Here is a 19667-nt window from a genome sequence, read left to right on the forward strand (position 1 = left end):
CTCTGCTCCACAGACACATCCCTTTTCTGTCCCTGATTTTCCTGCACCCAGTGTTCCCCAGAGAAATTTAGTGTTGTTTGATGTTCAGGTAAAAACTGCTTTATTTTGTAGGAGTGGTGATGCTTCACCTGGGCTGCTGCCATGCTGGGGTCACATCACAAAGTCCAGTTTCTACAGGAGCTGGGCAGCATGGAGAGCTTTGATAGCACAGCATGGCAAAGCTGGAGTGGAGCATTCTGGTTTAGTGTGCCCCTCAGTGGCAGACAGCATCAGTAATTGATAAATCTTGATTTCAAAGATAAGGTGTTGCTGTTTTGGCTCTAACCTTAGGTTGCTTTCAACACAGTTTTCCCTGGCACTTAAGATACTGTTTTTTTCTTGCTTTCAGTACTCTGTCATTCCAGATGACCTTTAAAGGTCCCTTCCAACCCAAACCATTCCATAATTCTTTGGATACATGATGAATAGCAACATGTATTTTACCCTTATTATGGATGATATTACATCATGTCTGGCCTTTTGGGGCTCTTTCTTCTCCAGGTCCTTGTGACTACACTCACTCCTATATGCTCTTAATTTTTTCTGTTGCTTACCAGTGAGCATTTTCAGTTCTGCCCCCCATGTTTAGAGCAAGTTTTCTGTGACTCACTGCACCAGACACCAGGTCAGTTCAAAGAAGAGCATTAGGAAGTATCCAGCTGTATTTCCCCTTCTTCCTTCTGTGTACATGCTGCTGTTTTGAGCACTCTGGCTTTCTGAGCTCCCTCACATGTCTTGATCCTTTTCTGGATACCCAGAGGGATATCAGGATTAAATCCCAGCTCTGAGGTCTGGCTTTTGAAGAGCCTCAGTCATCCTCTCCCACTCATCTCATCCCAGCCTTGATGGAAATATGCCTTCATGGGATTGTTGTTCAGCTTTGGGGCATTCTGGCACTGCTGTTCAGTGAAAGTTTTTGAGACTTTGAAAGGTTTCCTGGTGCAGCAATGACAATCCTCAATCCTAATGCTTGATGCTTGCAGTTGCCTGAGTTGTGAAACCTCCTGAAAAACATTGTTTGTTCTTTTCTCCTTGACTTTTCCTTGACTGTTTTCATCAACAGATTAGGAGGTTTGGGGATATCTTTTCAAAGGGAATTTCAATTAATCTCCTGTCTGGCATTTCAAAGGGGAACAGTGGTTTGGGGTTTTTTTTAACCAGCACCTGCTTACCATCCAATTAGCTAACTGCCTTTAATTAACCATAATATATTCCAGGAGAGCAAAATAACAAGGGAACAAAATCAAGTGGTGACAACTCTGTGACTGAACCTGGTGCAGGATTCTGGGCAGCCCTGTAACCCTTTGCTGGCCACTTTGAGCTCTGCCATGCAGTGCCTTGGGTTTCTGGGGAGGGAAAAGCATCCAGTCACTCAGCTCCAGGTTCACATCTGCAAATCCAGAGGCCAGTGGGTATTTCTGTCTGTGGGATTTGCACACTGGATGCCCCATAGGATTCTGGTTGTGAGCTTTCCTCAAAAACGTGGTGAGATGAGGTGTGCAGGACTCATTTCTTCAGAAGAGCAGAAGAAACCTCTGAAGGCCTCCCCTAAAGGGCCTCCTTACCCAGCAGTCTGACACAGATTTACTTCTGAAGAGCTTTGTAATTTGTCCTTATTATGTTCTATGTGTGATTTAATGAAAGCCTTTTTCTCTTCTGTAATTGAGCTCTTAATCTCATCTGAAAAGCAGAGCACAATCCTTTCAGAGATGGTGTTTGAGTAACAGCCTGTTTGTGTTTCCTCTGCTGTGGTGCTGCTCATGGAGCTGCTCACTCCTGATTTAAGAACAGAAAATAAACAGATTTCTCTGAGTCAAACATACATCAGTGATGCCACACAGAGTAGGTTTGAATAGAAACCTCTTTTTTCTATTGGGCAAGAGATCTTTCAAGCAAGATCTTTCCTGGTTCTGCAAAGAATATGAAGGAGTGAGTTTTCCTTAGTGAGCACCTGAGGCCTCATGCAGGTGATGCTCAGAAAATGGCACATGGGCATGGCAGCTGTCAGCAAAACAACTGGCTCTGGGTAGGTAAAAGTTGGCAGGAGATAAGAGTGGAAAGTCAAAACAACAGGATGCTGAAAAACTTGTAAAAGGAATAATGACTTTGGTGACAATCCCGCCATCTTAAAGCTTCAAAAAGCATTTTTACAAAAATCCACAAAAATGTCCCGATTATGATCAGTCTGATCTCCCTAAATAGCATTTTACAATCAGAATTATGAGTTGAGAGACACTAAAGAAGGCTTAGCAGAGGATTTTTCATTGTGACCTTAGTACATATTTTTTACTGTGCTGTAGTTTGGAAGGAGACCCCAAGATCCAGCTCAGCCAGGGGAGACCCTGTTGATCTAAACACTCCCCACGCCTGCTGTGGGACTGACCCAGTACCAGAATCTGTAGGGAACTGGGTAAAATACTTCCCACTAGAAAACACTTGAAGCTTGATCCACAGTTCCCAGTTCAGACCACAGGCAGTGCTGGCAGTGACCAGTTTGCTGCCTGCTCTGTGCAGAGCTGGTGGCTGTGAGTGGCAGGGCTGTGGGGTGAACAGGCTGGTGGCTTTTTGGGGCACTCAGAACCTTCCATCTCTACTGCTTTGTCCCCACTAGAGAGTGGATTTTCCCAGAGAAATACCTGGAGAGTGGGAAGGATGAAGAGCAAATCATTCCCTGCCAGTGGATGCTGTGCTTGTTGCAAACACGTGAGTTACATCTGGTAGGAGTCCTTGCTGTCAACCCTCAGGGATTCCAGGCTGAGATCAGCTCAGTTCTGTCATTTGCCAGGGGAGTGAGGATCAGACTCTGCACCACACCTCACGAGCTGGGGACGAGTGGGTTGAATCACATCCAGAGCCAGAATGAGGAATGGGCGGTGTTTTGTCTTGCCATGCACAGCAGATATCCTAATTTAAAGCTGTGCTGTCTTCCCAGATTCTGCTTCTTCCTCTGAGAAGACCCATCCATTTTGATCCTGTTCCTTTCCACCCATCCCTCTAAAGATCTCCATTACTGGAGTAATTGGCACTATTGGATCAACCTTTGATGTGATGAGCAGTGGATTTTTGTAGTCAACATGCCAATTTAAAGGGCCACAAATAAAAGATCAATTACTTCTTTCCTGGAGAAGAAATTAAAGTAAAATCTTACCATGTAATGGGCTGAGTGTACAAAGCTAAAGAGGTAGAAGATTTAAATGAGACTGTCTCCTGAGAGGAGTCAATTTGTCAATTTAGCAAATTAGAGAGAATATGCTTTCACCTTTGAAGCAGTCAGGTACCAAAATGATGCCACTTGGAGTAGGCAGGGCTGGGAATTGCTCCCATAGGCTTTGACAGATCTGTTCACACAAGAGCCCTGGAAGCAGGGCCTGGAGAGACAGCTGGTCAAGGGCAATGTCTCTGCCTGATTTTACAGCATGTTTGACAGAGCTTTCCCTTCTCTTTGCAGCCCTGTGTGTGGTGTCCTGGGTGGGACCATCCTGCCACACGCTGCCTGCCCGGTGGCACCGGGGTGGCTTTGCACCAGGCCCCTGGGCCTGCAAGGCCCCTGTGCCCTCAGCCAGAACTGTGACAGGTTAGAGGGAATTTAAGGAGTTCTCAGCAGCATCAAAGGCCCTGTGAGAAGTAATTAGTGCTGTGAGGTGAAATTAGAGGGTTTAATGCTTTTTGGCAGAGGATCAGGTGCTGCTGTACAAACTCCCACCCAGAGTGTGGCAGCCCAAGGCATCAGGCAGAGGGGATGAGGTCCCACGCGGCTTTTTGTCCAAAATCAGCCTAAACCACTTCCCTCCTAATGCAAATAACTTCTTTTTGGTGCCTTCTTCCAGAAACAGGGAAAAAACTGAGAGAGGGGGACCACCAGCCCTGAAATGCTGAGAAAAAAGAGCTCTGTTCTACAGGGATGCTGTGGAGGGGGCTGGAGTCAGCGTGTGCCAACTGGCGAGTCCCTCCTGCAACTGCTAACGTGCTCCTGATTTTATTTAATTAATTAGCAGCGGGGGGGGAGAATGTGTAATCAGGGCTGTGCTGCTGGAGTAACAGGAAACAAGACGTTCTCTGGGTGCTGGAGCTGCTCTCAGGTACTCATGGCTGTGCTCACCAAGGTAACAGGGCAGTGACTCAGAGGAGGAGCAGCTGCTGGCACCCTGCCAGCCCAGCACTTGGATTTTGCTGCTCCCAAGGTCCCTGCAGCAGCTTTCCAACCAGGAATGGTGTGGAAAAGGGTGCTGAGCCCATGGGATGTGATGAGATGAATTTTCCACATTGCAATGTAAAATACTTTCTTCCTTTTCAGTCTCAGGGAAATTATCTATTATTTGATTTCTGGTACCTCTTAGTTTGGTTAATTCCTGCTAGTCCCCTTCATGTTCCCTTGAATACTAAAAAGAGCCTAATACTAAATACTTGACAGAATCAGAAAAAGGTTTGGGGATATTTGAAAACCATCATGAAACCATCATGTATTGCTGCCCTCCCTTAATTAAAGTTTCTTCCTTTTTATTTTATATTTTTTGGGGTGATCTTTTCACCTCTTTTTTTTTTTTTTCCTCTAACTGTGCTGCTGCTATCTCACTGCCAAGCTCACAAAGGAACCCCAAGAAATCAGCCAGCCAAGCAGATAAGAAATCAGATATTGTGGAGCACAAAGGTTTCATAAATACAGAGAGCTTGGGAAAAAAAAAAGGATTTGCAAAATGGTGGGAAGCTGCTAAGGTTAAAAGAAAGGGGATTTGGGATGGGATTACAAAGGGGAAACCCTTTTCTGAAGAGAAATAAAATACCTTGTGCTCTAAAAATATTTTATTAATTCAGGGCAATTATAGAGAAGGAATAAGAATTTGCATTAGGTAAATGGGAAACCCTTACAGCCAGTGGACTCTGTTCAGAGCCCATTGCAAAGCTGTGCCTGGTGCATTTAGGCTCTGATTTTCTCATTGTTTTTTGGTCTCTTTCACATGAGGAATAACAGGGAAGATCTCTGACCCAGAAAGCATTTATCAAGCTGTGGTAGGTAGGACTTGCAGGGTCCAGCTGGCTGCTGACCCTCATGGTGGCTTTGCTCCCCATGTCTGTGGAACTGAGCTTCTTTCTGGCCTGTTAGAGAAGAGCCAATCTTTAATGAAAACTCAGTTACTCCAGCCTCATTAGCCCGGATCGTATTTCACTGTTCCCTGGAAGGCAGGCAGAGGTGGGACTTGTGCTTGCTTCATTACAAATGCAAAATGCCACCGGGTGGTCGCTCTCGGGAACAGACAGTGCCTTACACTCCAGCGTTTGTTCTCATGGAATGCAAAACCCTCCCCCAGATCCATCCCAATGACTCCATCAGCCACCCCAGACAGGGCAGGTCTCTGCCCACCCTTTGCCCTGGCAGTGCTGATCCCTCCTGGTGATGCCCTCCCCTTCTCCTGGCAGCGTGGGGGGGATGCAGAGCTGGGCTCAGGGAACCACAGGGCTTGAGGGTTGCTGTGTCCTGGCATTGTGTTGATAAAAATTAATGAACCATGTAGCTCTTGTCTCTCAATTGTTGTACTCTGGCTGCTTGCTGGAATTGGTAGAGGATGTGGAGCTGCTGGAGTCAGTCCAAAGGAGGCTGTGAAAATGCTCAAAGGGCTGGAGCAGCTGGGACTGTTCGGTTTGGAGAAGAGAAAGCTCCAGGGAGATCTTAGAGCTCCTTCCAATGCCTGAAGGTGCTCGAGGAGACCTGGAGAGGGACTTTGGACAAGGGTCTAAAGTGACAGAACAAGGCGGAGTGGGTTCAGCCTGACAGAGGACAGGTTTAGATGGATATTGGGAGGAGATTATTTTCTGTGAGGGCAGTAAGGCCCTGGTACAGGCTGCCAAGAAAAGCTGTGGCTGCCCCATCCCTGGAGGTGTTCCAGGCCAGTTGCACAGTGCTTGGATGAACCTGGGATAATGGAAGGCAGGGGGCATGGAATGAGATGGTCATTCAGTTCCTTACTAACACAAACTGTTCTAGAATTCTATGACTGGGCTGCTGAACCCAGCCAAAAAAAGAGCTACTGTTGCTGAGGTTAAGTGAAGAAGGGGATTAAAACCACCTGTGTTTGCACTTTCAGTCCCTTCCAACATCAATTAAGATTGTTCTGATAAAGACCCGGGCAGTGCTCAAACAGCTGCTGAAGTTGTTCCCAGCTGTATCTCTGGGTAGGATCACAAAGGAGCCTTTGTTGTTCTTCAGTCCTGGCTGAAATTTAAATCTCAGCAGTGCAGCTCAGAGGGTGACATGTGCTGGCACTGGGGCCACTGTGTGGGACTTGTTTTCAGAAAAATGGGAGATGCAGAGGAGAGGTTCCTGAATACAGTAACTCTGCCTACACCCAGAAGTGAGGTATCTGCCCAGGGATTTCATATTCACCGACTGAGAGGGAAATCTAATCAGGGCTTGCTAATTTTCATGAAGTCAAACACCTGGGATTCACTTCAGACTCGCATTTTCCTGGAATAATTCAATACAAATATTGTATATTTGTACACAGGCACTTGACTTTTCTGTTGTTTGATGAGACTACAATTTGTCTTCCTCTTGTGGTTCCTGCAATCCTTCCTCTCCTGTGGTTTTCAGTTGAATTACCAACCTCTACCCCAGGAATATTCATCTGTTGTGTTTTGGATATTGTTGTTCTTCAAAGGAAAGCAAACAATGCCAGTTTAAGCCATCCCTCTTCCTAGGCACGTTTTATTGGAGCCAAGTCTTGCCTCAAACCAGAATCCAGTCTCTTCTCCATTGTTGTGTACCTCTATTATTTTTCTCATCATTGCTTTTCCATTTCTTATTACTATGCAGCTCTCAGTCTTGAGCAACATCATTCAGAATTACACAGAATTCACATACTGGTGCATTTCTATTCATATCTGCTTGTTACCTAATCCCAACCAGCTCTCTGTTGAACATCTGCTTTTACCTGGGCTGACAGGTGTATTTTTTAGCTGCAAATATTGCAAACCAGGGGTGCAGAATTTTTCTTACTCTGTGAATCTGATCAAGGTCCTTTTCCAATGTGCCACTGAACAATGAATTCTCCCTTTCTCCCAACAACCTCCAGTGCTGTTTTTGGCTAAGATAAACCACACAGTGCTGTTTGGAGTCACTCCCCATCTGTTTTTCCATCTCACCCAGTAGCTGGGGTAGGATGGTTGGTTGGGTTGTGCAGATAGTGCACTGCACCTTCCCCTGCTGGTGCCCAGCCTGGATCATGGCACGCTGGATCCATGGGATCCATCCTTTGCCATGCTATGTGAGCCTCCATGCAGTAGGGATAAAAAGCCCAGCACTGGGGAACCCCAGGTGCTGCAGCAGTGATATTTTTGGGAGAAACACAGAGCTGTGCATGGCCAGCTTGATGTCTGCGCTGGTGTGAGCACCAGGCCTGATGTGCTGAGCCCAGTGCTCACCCTGGCTGGGACACTGAGTCAAGGAGCTTTGCAAGAATTGCTCAGCTTGAAAAAGCTCTCAAAGTTCATGGAGTCCAACCATTCCCCCAGCACTGCCAAGCTCACCACTAAACCATGTCCTCAGCTGCCACATCCTCGCTTCTTTTAAATATCCCTAGAGATGGTGACTCCAGTGCCCTGGGCAGCCTGTGCAAGTGCTGGACAATCCTTTTGGTGAGGAAATTTTCTTAATATCCGCTCTAAGCCTCCACTGGTGGAATTTGGGGCCGTTTCCTCTTGTCCTCTTGTCCTGTACCTGGGAGAAGACACTTTGCACACACACACACAGGGACAGATGAGCAGGGGAATGGGAATTCCCTTGGATTCCTCAAGCAGAAAATCATGTGGATGATCCTTCTTTTTGCACAGCAGGTGAAAACTGAAGCAGTGACATGTATCCTAACTATGGAGGTGGGGGTAGAAAGATGCTTTGAAAGGGGATAAAACTTGCTGCCTGGCTTTTTTTTGTGAGCAAGTCCGATTTCTTTCTCTCTCTTTTTTTTTTTTTTTCTTTTGGTGCTGTGTTATTCCTCCGTGGGTAGGAGGCTGCAGACATTTCAATTTTCTTCAAGTCCTTGTTTCAAAAAGGGCCCAAAATATGTTCTCTTCTCAGAGGCAGTAAACAGCAAGTGCACAATGCAGCTTCTCTAAGCCTCTCTTCTCCTGTCTCAGGGAGAAAGGAATTCTCCAAGCCCTGGAGCCTGACTCACTGGCTGTGTGAGCATGAATTAACCAGGAATGTTGGAGAATTATTCCTGAATAATTCATGAACCTGAATTAATCATGCATTTTCATGAATTATTCATGAATAACTCATGGAAATGCAAGGTTTATTCATGCTCCAAAAAACCCAAGGCTTTTTCTCTTCTCTTCTGCTCTCTCTCCCTGTAAGAAACAGACCTGAAACAAGCTAAGGAAAAACATAATATATGTATATGGGAAAAGAACAGGAATAATAATGCTGAAACAAAACAACCAGGAAAAAAGAAAGCAAAAGCTCTTTTTTTTTTTTTCTTTGCAGTGGGGACAGCAGGTGGGAGCTTTCCAAGCCAGACAAAGGAGACCTGACAAGGACCTGTGGTGAAGGGACAAGCCCAAGGCAAGGAAGTGTCCGATCACCTCCTCTCCTGGAGCAGGCAGCAGAGACCTGGAGAGACAGGAGACATCTTGCAGGACTCAACACCTGGAGCAGTGCTAACCAGGCAAGGAGCAGCTCTGTTGCTGTCAGGATTGTGATCTCTCTCTTTTTTCTCTCTCTCTCTGTTTGTGATTTTGTGTAATTTTGCTGCATTCATAAGGGTAAATGAACAACTGGTTTGGGGAAGGAAGATGAGTGTGTTTTCTTTAAATGTTAAAGGAAAGCCCCTCCAGAGAGCTGTTTGGGCTGGGGTTGTTTGCTGTCTGGAATGTGGAGCTCTGTTTCTGGGAGGGAGAGGGCTTAGCTATGCATTTATCCCAGTTTCTGCTCTGTAGCATTCCCTGTGTTTGGGAGAGGGCTGGGGGCAGCTGCCTGCTGCAGGGAAGGGGATGTGGGGAGACAGGCACACAGAGATTTTGTGTATGGTGCTTCCTGATGAAAAATCAATGCCAGGGTGTGTATCAGTCAGGAGAAACAGGTTGGAGAGAAGCAGGTGTGAGACTGTGCCAGCAGGGCAGACTGGCAGGTTTGGGGAGAGTTATGATTCCTGCAGGGAGCTTTGCTGCAGCTGATGGTGGCTGAGATAGGGATGGAGAAAGTTCTGCAGAGTGAACTTGGACCTTCCAAGTGAGAGGAGTCAAATCCAGGCAAGACTTGAATGGGGGTGTGGAGATAAAACAAAAAACTGGAACAAATTGGGTCCTAGCTGCCTTTTCAGCTCCAACTCTCTGCCTGCCCCAGCTCTCTCCCATCTTCTTTGGACTCTGTAGCCATTCCCCAGCTGGTGCCAGCACATGGGCTCAGCCCTGTCTCCAGAAGCCTTCTGCCAAATCCTGATGCCAAGCAGAGCAGGCAGGACTGGGGTGATGCTGCCAGGGCCCTTAGGAGCTGGAAGGAAACTGCTCCTGAGCTCAGCAGCCCTCAGCCGCTCCTCTGGCATGGGAGGTTTTGGAAATCCCCACCAGCCTGGCTCTCCAGTTTCTCCAGTGATTGAAGTCTGCAGCTCCAGGGGCAGAAAGAGAAAGCTCAGTGGGCAGAGCAGTGGGCCAGGACTCAGGATCCAGCTCCTTTCAGCTTTGTTGCTGACTGCCTTAGACATATCCAACACTGGTCTGTGCCTCAGTTTCCCCATGGGTGAAATGAAGGGAATTTTCTGTTCTCCTTATCAAAGCATTTTGATGTTCACTGGGGAAAATAATTGTGCAGGCAAAGGAATGATCATTTCCTAGAATACCCCTGGGTCTTTTCTTCTCTTCTAGAGTTTCTTCTCTGCACTGCCTTGATAGCACACAGACACAGCCCTGCACTGGAGCAAACTGCAGTAGATGCACTGAAGTCCTTTGAGGAGAGGAACCAGCCTGTGTCTGCTCAGTGTCTTGTTCAGCATCTGCTCCAAGTGTCAGCTGTGAGGGCTGCCTGATCCCGGGTGAGACCTGGCATGGCTGTCACTGCAGAGAACACTTGGATGCACTGGAGGCATGTGGTGCTGAGCTCAGCCAGACCCAAGGGAGCCTGCCAGCAAAGGGCTTTAGGATGAGGCAAGCTCAGAGGGGTGAGAATGGGAACAGAGAAATAACTGGCAGAGAAAATGCAGTGCCAAGCATTTTATATCTGCAGATTGTGCTGCCCTGGGTAAAGCACAGCTTGTGAACACTCCCACCCACAGGAGAGCCCAAACCCCTGTGGTGACATTGCCATGCTGTCCCTCTGCTCCAGGTGGGCAGCCCTGATGTCAGGCAAGCTGTACGTGCTCATCAGCTGGCCCAACGGCAGCCGGGTCATCAGCATGGAGAACATCAAGGAGCCCTGCAAGCCCTTCCACCTCTACAGCGTGGGGGAGCAGGTCCTGGCCCGCTGCCCTGGCTTCAGTGGGCTCTACTGGGGTGTGGTGGAAGGCATCAGTGGTAAGTGACACCCCCCTGGCCTGGGTTTGCAATTTGGGGCTGCTCAGAAGCAAGGAGTTCAGTGCTGAAAGATCTTCTCTTGCTACAGAGCATAAAGGTATTTTGGAGAAGAAGCTGCTGGAAGATCGACAGCTCCTGGAGAAGTTAAGTGAGTAAGGGCATTTGACACTGCACCTTCCTACTTCCATGGGGCTGTTTGGATGGGAGGATGGTGAGCATGTTGTAGTGGCATTATAAATTTCACATCACTGCAATCAGTGTACAGAGCACTGAGTGGGAGTGGAAGGTACACACATTGCTGCCCCACTGCACATCCTGAGCCTCTCCCTTCCTTTCAGAAGAAGAACCAGCTGTCCACAGCAGGATGCTGTCCCCACCAAAGAAATCCAGGAAAACTTTTCCAAAATGGACCCTAGGGAATGCATCCAGGAAACACCCCAGTGACAGGACCTGTCCTGCAAAGCCTCTGCTGAGGGTGGCAGAGGCCAGCCTGCCCCACGATGCCAGCAGCTCCTCCATCCTCAAGGACAGGCGTGTCCTGGGAAGCATGGCAGGGAGCCCCTGCTTGCTGGCAGCTCCCCCCCAGCCAGCCAGTGCCTTCACACCTCCATCCTCCTTCATCACCATGGCCATGCCAGGGCCACGCACTTCCCAGAGTGAAGAGGACAGGGCTGGTCCAGCTGCCAGAGGTAACCTTGGGTTCTGGCCCTGCTGCCTGGTCCTGAGGGTGACAGGGTGGGATGGGGACTTGCAGGGCAGCCAGAAAACATCTGCTTTGCTCTAGGGGTGTATGGGCTTTGTCTCAGGGCTACAGAGGTTAGAGATGGCATTTCCTGCTCCTTTCCACCTGGGAGATCTGTTCCAGGAGGGGTGTCTAAAGGGAGATGCAGTGTATGGCCTCTGCTCTGTCTCCTGGGGTGACAGTTCTCCTCTCCCCCCAAACCAAAAGACAATCTGAATGAATGCCTGCCTGAAAAACTGAAATTCCCAAAAGCCCTGTGTCTCCATTAGTCAAACCTTCTAGATTTGCCTATTTCCCCATTTTTCCACCCACTTCTATACCCATTAAATGCACTTATGAAAATGTGCTAGTGTCTTATTTACCTGCTGACTAACAGCAGCATCCAGAGACAAGTTGGCTCTGCTTGCCTTGCCCCCACCATATCATTTGCACTGGGAACAGAAGCCCTTGAGATGCCACCTTTTGCTAATGGCAAATCTCCATTGATCAGTCCTGGAGAGCCTGTCTGGATCACTGTTGTGCAAATGGAATAACGTGTTGCCATGCAGTCTAGCAGGGGATTTCAACAACTGATTCTTCAGCTTGTCTCCCACCCCTGCAGCAGATTATGTTGCCCTACCAATGAAGAGGAAGTCAGATGGCATCTTGTCCCCGTGCCAGCAGCAGATCTGTGTGAACAGGTAACACCTGAAAGCATAGTGAGGAGCCTGAATGTTTCACACCACACATATTGATTTCTGTCCACTCTGTCTCTATTCTCTGCCAGTGTTTGCTTTGAGTGGATGCTTGTGGAGGTTAAACCCAAAGCACAGAAGATAACAGGAGTTTGTGTGGGCACATACAGCAAAAAAATGAGCCTGCCCTGAAGTCCTGATTCCATGGTGGGTCAGTGGGAGGTCCCCCATATCTGTGTGCCAGGAGGATGCACAGGAGTTTGTTCACATGAAGAAGCCCTCGTGTTCCCTCTCAGTCTATTTTATTCTTGTTGCAAATGAAACCAGAATTGACTTTGCTTTGCATTCCAGATAATTCTCTTCGGGAATGAATTTGAAGATGAGCTGTTTGTGGCAGTGCTGTTTAACTTCCTTGTTTCTTCCAGCCATGAGGAGCAAAAGATTGATGCTTTGCAAGAGATGGATGGCTTTGAGAGGGCTCACAAAAATTTCAGTCCTGCTGAGGTGGAAAGGTAATTAGCAAAAGAAGGCACTGTGTTCTCCTCCTCACTACAAAAGTGAGCAGTGAGATCACAGATGGGTGACAAAGTGGGACGATTTTAAACTTCAAAGTTGCTGAGTCTCTTTACAATTGAGCCAGGTGTTTCTGGTTGTAGGGCTTGGATTTAGAGATGCAAGAAAGCTCTAAAACAGTGCAGAAACTACAAAGCTCTTGCCTATAACAATCAAAATGTGGTTGTGTGTTTCTTGTTTTATTGCTCATTACTTTGATGGCCAGTATCCAGTGATAAAGTGATGCTAGGGACAGTTTTCTTGCAAAGAAATGGGTACCAAAAAATTCAAGTTATGGTTCTTGTATTGTCATTTCCCACAAGTCTGTTGTTTAATACCACAAATATGTGTGTCCTGGGACTTGCAAGACAGGCTTTATGTCCTTCCTTACAACTGAGAAGAAAATTGAGCATCAAAGTCTCCATGTATGCAGGCCCAGGGGGAGTTGAGGGTTAAACTGAACGTTCCTGAGCACTGAAAAGTCCAGACCATGTTATTTTTCTCTCCTGCCTTATTCTTCACCCAGGAGTCGTTGGAAGGGTTGATACTCTGCCAGAGGAGTTGTCCTGCCCTGCAGGCATCTAATCACTGCTTGGGTGGAGGAGTGACATCCACAGTGAGGACATGGTGTCTTCTTGCCTTTACACAAGCAACTTTAATTTTTCAGGGTGGAGAAGATGGAGCAGCTGGAAAGGATGGTGCTGGACCTCCAGCAGGACGTCCTCTCTCTGAAGAAGAAGGTGCAGAGGCTGGAATCCCTGTCCTTCCAGGAGGAGCCCCACCGACAGCCGTGTGAGGTGGTGGAGCTCTTCAACGGCTACACCAAGGAGCAGCTGAAAGAGACCATCAGGTTTGACCAGAAAATCAGCACAGCCTGCAAGACTCTGCTCTACAAGCTCTTCACCTCTGACTACATCCAGAGCCACTCCATCACGGGGCGCAGGGGCAACACCTTCCGCGAGGCGAAGCCCATGATGGACGAACGCTGCATCAAAATCATCAGGGTGCTGCTGAAGCAGAAGTTTGGGGATCACCTCAGTGACACTGTGATCACAGAGAAGATCCAGAACGTGCAGAAAGCCCTGAGGCAGAAGTTTAAGACAGAGTGTCTCTGAGGTGTGGGAGATTTGGTGTCCCCTCCTGCCATTCCCGTGTGTGTCCCTGAGCAGCTTTCCCAGGAGAGGTGAGCTGAGCAGCTGCTGCTCAGTAGATTTCCCCCAGGGAGCCAGCCCAAGTAAACCATGTGCTAAACACAGCTCAGACACTGCCAAACCTCTGCCTCCATTAACCAAGCAGGAACTGGGCCCAGCTTGGCTCAGGTTTTGCACTCTACAAGTTCCTTCCCATCCAGCCTGCGTGCAAACCTCACTGTGGGTGCATGGAATCACCTCTGTGACTCTGATGATGTGCTCAAAGGCTTCAGGCCTCCATTTGGGTCCAAGAATGGCTCAGGAAGATCGCCCTGTTCCACACTGCAGATATGTTGTCTTTAGGATAGGGAATCCAGATGCAGACAGGCTGTGTCACCCAATGCAGCTTCTCTCTGTTTGCCTCTGGTTGCCTCATTCTGCCTCTGGGACAATATTTACTCTTTCCTCACAGTGAATGTTTTATTTCCAGCACTAACAAAAAGGCAGACTCATTAAAATAATGTCTTAAAACATTCAGAAAAAGATAACTTGGGTTTTTTTCTGTTTATTTTAATGTAGCTATATAGAGGAGTTGTCTTTCCTAACAAAAGCCTGCTGAACAAGAGGAGGGGTCACCCATGGAAATTCCATTAATTTTCCTTTCAAGATCAGATTATTTCCATACAGGAGAAATCCCTAACATTTTTATGACACAAGAGTGAGGGATGGAGGACAAAATATGGCCCAACTTTGCTTTGAAGGTATATATCTTGTGGACACTGTCACTATTATTTAAATACAGTATTTTTATCCTAGATAAAAAATGCCAAGTACAATCAGTCCCTTTGCTGAGGGACTACAGAGAAGGTCTAGAAAGAGAAATCTTTTCCTAAATAATTCAGAGCTGGAGTGTGGGTGGGTTAAAATTGTTCTAAGTGTTAAAAGAATGAGATGCTGACACCAGTCCAGCACTTAACAGAAGTGCTGCAAAATACCAAACATTCCCTTTTACAGAGGCTTCTCAGACAGGGAATTGATTTTTTCAGCTTAATTTTTAAATTATTCAGGAAAAGAAATGCCAGTGGGTTTGCATTAATCAAAACATTTGGTTTAATTTATATGTTTTGTTGTGTTTTCAAGTATTTAATTTCTTCACAGTTACATGAGAAACAATAGTGCAAAATAAATGTATTGGAGAAACGAGGAGCTGTTTCAAAGGAAAAAAAAAAAAGGTGCTATTCTCAGAATTTTCCTCCCCCTTCAGCTTTTTTTTTGAGCTCATCCATTAAAGTGGGGTTGATGCTGTGATGTAATTTGGTTTTGAAGGGAGATAGGCTTGCCAATGTTTCTGGTACTATTTTCATCAGATGTTTCTAACAGTCATGTTTAATTGCAGAAGTAACAACTAAAGATATTCCTTCTGGTTTCCCAGTGCAAATACTTTTCCTAACTATGGTGCAAACACATTGATGATGATTTCTCCTTTGTAGGGACCTTGGTCTGAGCAGCACCTGGAGCAGATCTGCTGTGGTCACTTAGAGCCCAGAGTGCAGCCAGTCCTGGAAAATCCACTGGAACTGAGCAGAACTGCCCCAAAACCTCCTCAGTGCAGAAGCACACCTTGAAATACACCAGCCCTGCCAGAAACCTGGCACCTTAGGCTGCAATCACTGCTCTGGGAAATGCCCCAGGTGATATTTTTATTGTTAACTTATCAAAGAGAAGATCAAGGAGGCACAATCAGCCTTATCCTGCAGAACCTCAAAGCTCACCTTGTTCCAGCCCCTGCCATGGGCAGGGACACCTTCCACTATTCCAGGCTGCTCCAAGCCCTGCCCAACCGGGCCTTGGACACTTCCAGGGATGGGGCAGCCACAGCTTCTCTTGGCACCCTGTGCCAGGGCCTCTCTCAATCTTTCCTCCCTGATGTTCATCACATCCCTCAGCAAGCTGCAGCCTGGAAAGCCAGTTCATGAATGTTATTTATTAAAATAAATGCTGCTGCTGTCCTCCCCGGCTGAGCCCCCTCCGAGGAGCTTCAGATCATTACTGTGAGCAAAGGGAGAAAAAAGAGCCAGGCATGGAGCTGCTGTGGGGTGCCACGGCTCCTGAAACACGCGGCTCTAATCAGCTCCCCTAGAAGCAGATGAGCTGGGTGACCTTTCTGCTTGAAAAACCCTGCTTGAAAAACCCTTCGGTGGCTCCCTCAGAGGTGACTTCCCAGCCTAAGACACTTGCTGGTGTTCAGGAGTGCTCCTGGTAGGTGGGCTGATGGATGCTCAGCATCTCCGTGGGCAGCACAGCCGCAGCACTAATGAGCCAGCGCTCAAATGGGCCCTTCTCGGCTGTAAAAGTTGTCCTCGCATACTCTCAAAGGCTTTGATATGGCAGAGAGGCTTGATGCAGGCGGCTTTTTGTCAAATTTCATTTTTGAAAGTGTTTGTGAGCCGGAGGCAGCGTTTGCAGGCTAATTGGGAGCACGGGCAGCCGCTGGATCAAACATCAGCGCCAGGACGCCGGTGCTCTCACCTCCCTGAACTCTCCAGCTCTGGCTCATCAGCCTCCAGAGGGAGAGGATCACACAGCACTGGCATGTGGCATTCCCCGGGGATGCAGGGGTCAGGGCAGATAGAGGAGGAGGAGGAGGAAGGTTTGTGCCAGAACTGCTTCACTCAGGGATGTTCAAAGCTGTGTCTCTTTCTACGCAATGAAGGGCAGCTCCATTGAATGGAATTAACTTCCCATTTTAAATGAATTACCTGGAAAAAGTGGACAGCACTTGCTGTTGGGATTAATTACTCTGCTGAATCTGCAGCATCTTGTTAGAAATGGTGCTCCTGCTCAGCTTCTGGGTGAGGTGGGTGTTGCCTTCTGGAGCAAGGCAGGCGACCTCGTTCAGACGAACAGCACGGTGGCCCACTCACCAGGGCCACTCGGGCCAATGACACACGCAGACATCAATGTGATGGACGGTCAAAAGGCGTTTATTATCTCATCTCTTGTGTTTTTATAGTCTAAGGGGTCTCTACGTCAGCATGGGTCTGTCTTTACCATCTATGGTTAGTAAGAGGTGGACTGTTACTGGGTAGGGGATGGAAAGTTACTGGAATTTGGTTAAGGGAGGCTACCTTCCTATGTTAGTTTCTTATCTACGGGAAGCAGATGGTCTTATCTAAGGGGATCTGAGGGTCCTGGCTTTCCGTTACATCGCGAAATCTTCCGCAGCGCCTTTCCCTGTCTACCACATCTCCCCCCCCCTTTTCACAAATGAATGAGGTAGTCATGCACATAGGTACTTAAATGAGGTATAAGGTTGTAGCTTGACAAGGGAAAAGGGTCTTGGGAGTCCTGAGTAAGCTTTTGCTAGACAAGTTCGGAGGATCTTGTGACTGACGGTGTTCCCTGGTTGAATTCTCTGGTCGAATTCTCCGGTTGAATTCACAGCAATTGTCGTCGGCCTAAGAACAGGATGTTGGTCCGTTCCAGGCGGGTCTGAACGAACGAGACCAGCTTGTTCAGCAGGCATGGTCCGAAGGTGACCGTTAGAAACAGCATCGCCAATGGACCTATCAGGACAGAAATTAGAGTGGTTAGCCAAGGTGATTGATTGAACCAGGACTCGTACCAGCCCTGTTGGGCCTCCCTGTCTTTCTGTCTCTGAGCCAGTCGGTTCCGGAGTTCTGCCATGGAGTCTCTCACGACTCCCGTGTGGTCTGCGTAGAAACAGCACTCCTCCTTCAAGGCGGCGCACAGGCCCCCTTGCTGCATGAACAGGAGGTCTAGGCCTCGCCTGTTCTGCAAGACCACTTCCGAGAGTGAGGAGACCGACTTCTCTAGAAAGGAGATGGATTTCTCAATCCTTTGCAGGTCCTCGTCAATCGTTGCTTGCAGCTGTGACAGTCCTTGGTGCTGGGTCACTAGGGCTGAGACTCCTGTGGCCATTCCGGCTGCTCCCAGACCCAGCAGCATCGTGATAGTTATACCTGTCAATATTTCTCTTTTGTGGATCCGGCTGGGTCCCTCAAGAAGATGGTACATTTCTTCGTCTGAGTGTTACAGGATCCTAGGAACAATCAGAACTTGGACACAGAAGTCGTTAGAGTCATTGAATTTGGGAAGGAACACACAAGGACTCACTCCGGATCGCTGGCAAACCCACATCCCAGATGCAGCTGGGACTGCCCATTTATTGTTTTTCCTGTTAGGCTTGACCATTTTGGTGCAGAGGTTGCCTCCCCGCTTAGCTAGGGTTGCATTGCCAAAGCATCTGCCTCGGTCTGTGACTTGACTCAGGGTGATTCCCTTGAGAGGGGTGTCCCATCTGCACTGGTGAGGGGCGTTGGCTGAGGAATACCTGAAGGGAGTGTTTAAGGCGACTCCTTTGAAAAAGGGAGGTTTGACATCGTAACAAAGCCAGCAGGAATCGGTTAGGTTAGGGTTAGATTCGTTCAGGGATACAAAGGTAGCTTCTAACATGCGAAGGATTGGGTCCGAGTCTGACTCGGTTAAGCGGCTCATCTGAAAGGTTTCCGCTTGACCGGTCGGGACTTTGCTGACCCCTGTGGGTAAGGTTTTGGGGTAGGTTATGTTTCTCCCTTTCGGCACGCTTTTAATTGCTTTGTTGGGTCCGACTGCTCGGGGTGCTGACGGTTGGAGCCTGATAATTTGCACGTTCGCCTTCTCTTTTGACCCTTGAAGGACCACTGTCCACATTCTGCCTGTGGCCCAGCTAGGGTGATCTGGCTGCAAGACCGTCATGTTGTACTCAGTGCATGCCCGAAATCTAGGGACTTTATGTTGGTTTCGATGGAAGTTCCCGTGAAAGAAGAGGGGTATTTTGCAACCGATGGGTGCCCAGGTGAATTGTAAGAATTTGTCTGGCTCTTGTGGATCCCACCCAGGCCCCGATGGTCTGGCATCTGTAACTATGGTTTCGCAGCCCCAGTGCCCACAGTATCCCCACCCTGGGTGATTGCAGTAGCTTTTCCCAGGGTTTGAAGCTGGGCACCAGTAGGATAGGTACGAGTGTGTGACGTGTGGGGAATAGGGGTATACCTTTGGCCGTCCTGGAAACAGGTCGGTAATGCGGAGCACGAAGGATGGGGTGTTCGGTGTGGTGATTTGTCTGAGCGCTTTGCCCCTACTAAGGTGTCGCATGACCCACCTGAAGGGCTGATGGGGGTAGTGGTCTGGGCTGGCTTGCCCCCTGGCAACAAGCCCCCCGGCATGCCCCCTGGCAACAAGCCCCAACAGCAAAATCACACAGAAACACCCTTGGTGCTTGGGTCTCACCCGTGTGGGTCCCTCGGGTGCTGCTTGGCGGCTTGGTGGTCTGTCGCTTTCGTCCAGAACCGGGAAGTACGCATCACGAGGACGTCCCACGAGCAGGTCCTGTAAACAAATACTCGCAATTCTCTTCAGTCTCATTCTGCTCGCTCTGAAGGTCCGGTTTAATCGACTTACGTGGACACCACCTGATCTTGCCGTCCTTTTTGACCGCTGCGTACCCTCGCCCCGTGAGCATCAGCCTCCAACCCCGTTCCCACTTGCCTAGCTCATTTCTGATTACCACCTGTGGGCCCTCTTCTAATGTTCGAGTGACCCAGTGTTTTTGAACGGGACTGTTTGTTTCGTCTCCCCTAGGGAATTGATTCAGTGCCAGCAAGGCGGTTGCCAGCATGCGTGCCTAATCTCCTGGGGGAATGGCATTGGCAAAGCCCTCTGCTTTTGCCAACACTTCTATCTTGGTTTTCAGGGTCTGGTTTGCTCTCTCTACTATGGCCTGTCCGGTACTGTTATGGGGGATGCCGTGCACTAGCGTGATACCCCATTTCGAGGCAAATTCCTGTACTTGTTTGGATTTGAAGTTAGAGCCATTGTACGATGTTGAGGTGTTCGTCTTGGAAGAGTCCGCACGCCAAAACCACTGCTGCTGCCTCCAGTTGTTGCACTGACAGTGTGGGGTCCCTCGCTTTGACGCAGTGCCATTGCTCTCCTGCCTGCCACACTGCTGCTGCGGTTGAAGTCGTGGAG

This window comes from Melozone crissalis, unplaced genomic scaffold (assembly GCF_028551555.1).
Source record: "Melozone crissalis strain CALT ecotype California unplaced genomic scaffold, PUWL_Pcris_2 ptg000044l_1, whole genome shotgun sequence".
Taxonomy (NCBI): Eukaryota; Metazoa; Chordata; class Aves; order Passeriformes; family Passerellidae; genus Melozone; species Melozone crissalis.